Genomic DNA, 4,039 nt, shown 5'->3' with positions numbered 1-4,039 from the left:
CCATTGGCCGTCCTTTGAATTAATTTTGCTTCCTGCATTACAAGGACATGGGCGACTAACATATACAAAAATTATTTACATTCGTGCACCTTTCACCCCGCTCGATCAGGCTGGAGATGATTCGCACTCCACGGTCGATCCAGCTGCCGCCCGTCTTCATCCTCCAAATAATAGGCTCCCGAGCGGAGCTTTTCAATAACCTTGAAGGGGCCCGCCCACGATGCCTCCAGTTTGCCGACGTCGCCGATCGGCTTGACTTTCTTCCAGACAAGATCGCCGACCTGGAATGATCTGGGGATTACACGGCGGTTGTAATTTTGCTTCATCCGCTGTCGGTACGCCATCAGCCGAACGGACGCCTTGGCTCGCTCCTCGTCGACCAAATCCAGCTCCATGTTCCTCCGTTCGGCGTTGCCATCATCATAGCTCTGGATTCGGACGGACTCGACGCCGACTTCAACCGGAATAACCGCCTCGCCGCCATACACCAAATGGAACGGTGTGACGCCCGTCCCTTCCTTCGGAGTAGTTCGGATGGCCCATAAGACACCCGGCACTTCATCCAGCCAATTTCCTCCCAAATGGTCGAGCCGAGCGCGCAGAATACGAAGAATTTCCCGATTGGCTACTTCGGCTTGACCGTTGCTTTGAGGATAAGCCACGGACGTGAAGTGTTGCTCGATGCTGTAGCTTTTGCACCAATCCTCTAGCACCTTCCTTGTGAATTGCCGCCCATTGTCGGAAACCAATCGGCGAGGGATGCTGAACCGACAGATGATGTGTTGCCAGATGAATTTTTTGACCATCTGTTCGGTGATCTTTGCCAGCGGCTCGGCCTCCACCCACTTCGAAAAATAATCGACCGCCACTAGCAAAAATTTCCTCTGCCCGGTCGCCATCGGAAATGGACCGACAATATCCATTCCCCATTGATCGAACAGACATGAAACGGTTGATGCCTTCATTTCCTCGGCCGGTCGGTGGGAGAAGTTATGGTACTTCTGGCACGAAAGGCACGTAGATACTGTCCGAGCAGCGTCTGCTTGTAAGGTCGGCCAAAAGTATCCGGCTAGCAGGATATTCTTAGCTAGTGATCGTCCGCCCGGATGTCCTCCGCACGATCCTTTATGTACCTCTTGGAGGATGTAAGCCGAGTCTTCCGAGCTCATGCATTTCAACAGCGGGCGAGAGAAAGCCTTCTTATAAAGCTGATCGCCGATGAGTGTGAATCGACCGGCCCTCCTTCTTAACAGCTGGGCTTCGTTCCGGTCGGACGGTGTGGCTCCCGAGCGCAAAAACTCCGTGAGGGGTGTTCTCCAGTCGCTCGGAAACGCGAGGCCTGCCATCCGGTCGACGTGCGCCACCAACAATACTTTTTCAATTGGCTGCTGAATGGCGATCGGCGTTATTGAGCTCGTGAGCTTGGCTAACTCATCGGCCGTTTGATTTTCTGCTCTGGGTATTTTCTGAACAATAACTTCTCTAAAATCGGCTTTGAGCTTCTCGAAGGCTTCAGCGTAGAGCTTGAGCCGAACACTATTGATTTCGAAGGTACCAGAGAGACCGGCTCCTACATGCCGTGCTGCCTGCAAGCCGGCTATAAGGGCCTCATACTCCGCCTCATTGTTGGTAGCTTTATTATCCAGCCGGACGGATAGGTGCATCTTTTCTTCTTGAGGGGATAACAGCAATATTCCAATCCCGCTTCCGAGCCGAGTGGACGATCCATCCACATATATTCTCCACATAGCTTCCGGCTCCGGCTTTTGCACCTCAGTCACAAAATCGGCCAAGGATTGCGCTTTGATCGCCGAGCGGGGCTGGTATTGGATATCAAATTCACTTAACTCCGTCGTCTATTTGATGAGCCATCCGGATGCCTCTGGATTTAGTAGAACTCGTCCGAGCGGGCTATTGGTTTTGACAATGATCGTATGCGCCAGGAAGTATGGACGAAGGCGCCGAGCGGCAAGGACCAGAGCAAAAGCCAGTTTCTCGAGCCCAGTGTAGCGAGATTCAGCATCTTTTAAAATGTGACTAAGGAAATACACAGGCTCTTCTCCGCTCGACCTCACTAAAGCTGAGCCGATTGCATGCTCGGTTGAAGACAAGTACATATGAAGTGGCTCACCCGCAGTCGGCTTGGCTAATACCGGGAGAGAGTTCAGATATGCCTTCAAATCTTCGAACGCCCGGTCGCATTCTTCGTCCCAGTGAAATTTTGTAGCTTTGCGTAAGATCTTGAAAAAAGGAAGGCTCCGGTCGGCGGTTTTGGAGATGAACCTGGACAGAGCGGTTATCCGACCGGTCAAACGCTGCACTTCCCTTGTATTTCTTGGAGGCGACATATCTTGTAGAGCTTTCACCTTGCTGGGATTTGCTTCGATTCCCCGCTCGGTCACTATGTACCCCAGAAAGCGCCCTCCTTTTGCTCCGAACAGACACTTCTGGGGATTTAGCTTGACTCCATATTTGCGCAGCGTTCGGAAGGTTTCCTCCATGTCTTTGAAGAGATCGGCCGCTCGGACGGACTTAATGAGAATGTCGTCCACATAAACTTCTAGATTCCGCCCGATCTGCTCTCTGAATACTTTATTCATCAAGCGCTGATATGTGGCCCCCGCATTCTTCAATTCGAATGACATCACATTATAGCAATAAGTGCCGTCGGCCGTCACAAAGCTGACTTTTTCTTGATCTTCACGGGCGAGCGGCACTTGGTGATAGCCCTGGTAGGCGTCGAGCATACAGATTAATTCGCAGCCGGCCGTAGAGTCCACCAGCTGATCTATCCAGGGCAGAGGATAAAAATCTTTCGGGCAAGCTTTGTTGAGATCCTGAAAATCTATGCACACTCTCCACTTGTTGCCTGGCTTGGAGACTAATACTACGTTAGCCAACCAGCTCGGGAACTGCACCTCGCGTATATGGCCGACCTCCAGAAGTTTTTCCACCTCCGCTTGGATGACGGAATTCTGCTCGGCGCTGAAGTCCCTTTTTCTTTGCTTTACTGGCCGTGCGTCCGGTCGTACATGTAGCTCGTGCTGCGCTATGCTCGGCAAAATTCCGGGCAGCTCATGTGTCGACCAGACGAAGACATCATGATTTCTTCGGAGGCATTGGATCAGTTCTTCTTTCTGCTTCTCCTCCAGATCGGACGCTATAAAGGTTGTGGCCTCCGATCGGGTTGGGTGAATCTGCACTTCCTCTTTTTCTTCATAAATTAAAGAGGGTGGCTTTTTGGTGATGGCGTTTACCTCGATCCGGGGCGCCTTCCGAGCGGAATTGGCTTCTGCTCGGACCATCTCGATGTAGCATCGCCGAGCTGCTAGTTGATCTCCCCGTACTTCTCCCACTTTGTCCTCCACGGGGAACTTGATCTTCTGATGGAAGGTTGAGACGACCGCTCGGAATTCGCTGAGCGCCGGTCGTCCCAAAATGACGTTGTAGGACGAGGGAGAGTCGACCACCACGAAGTTTGTTGTCCTTGTCCTCCTGAGCGGCTCTTCTCCCAGCGAGGTAGCCAGCCGGATCTGTCCGACCGGCTGAACTTCGTTACCCGTAAACCCGTAGAGTGGAGTTGTCATGGGCAACAGCTCGGCTCGATCAATTTGCAGCTGATCGAACGCCTTCTTGAATATGATGTTGACTGAGCTCCCTGTGTCAACAAATACGCGGTGAATAGTGTAATTGGCTATTACCGCTTTGATGAGCAGAGCATCGTCGTGGGGTACTTCAACTCCTTCCAAGTCCCCGGGCCCGAAACTAATTTCGGGTCCTTCCGCTCGTTCTCGGCTACAGCCGACCGCATGAATCTGGAGCTGCCGGACGCTCGCCTTTCTAGCTCAGTTGGAGTCTCCTCCGGTCGGCCCGCCAGCAATAACGTTGATCTCGCCTCGGGAAGTATTGCTTCTATTTTCCTCTTCCTGAGCGGACGGTCGAGACCATTCTCTGGACGCTCGGCGATTTTCCTGCCTTAGAGAACGATGCCGATCGGGAGTCTGTTGCCGTGGCCTATCAGCTCGCGTCCGATCGGCTT

The sequence above is a fragment of the Zingiber officinale genome, chromosome 6A (genome assembly GCF_018446385.1).
Source record: "Zingiber officinale cultivar Zhangliang chromosome 6A, Zo_v1.1, whole genome shotgun sequence".
Lineage (NCBI taxonomy): Eukaryota > Viridiplantae > Streptophyta > Magnoliopsida > Zingiberales > Zingiberaceae > Zingiber > Zingiber officinale.
Note: the sequence above shows the minus strand (reverse complement) of the source record.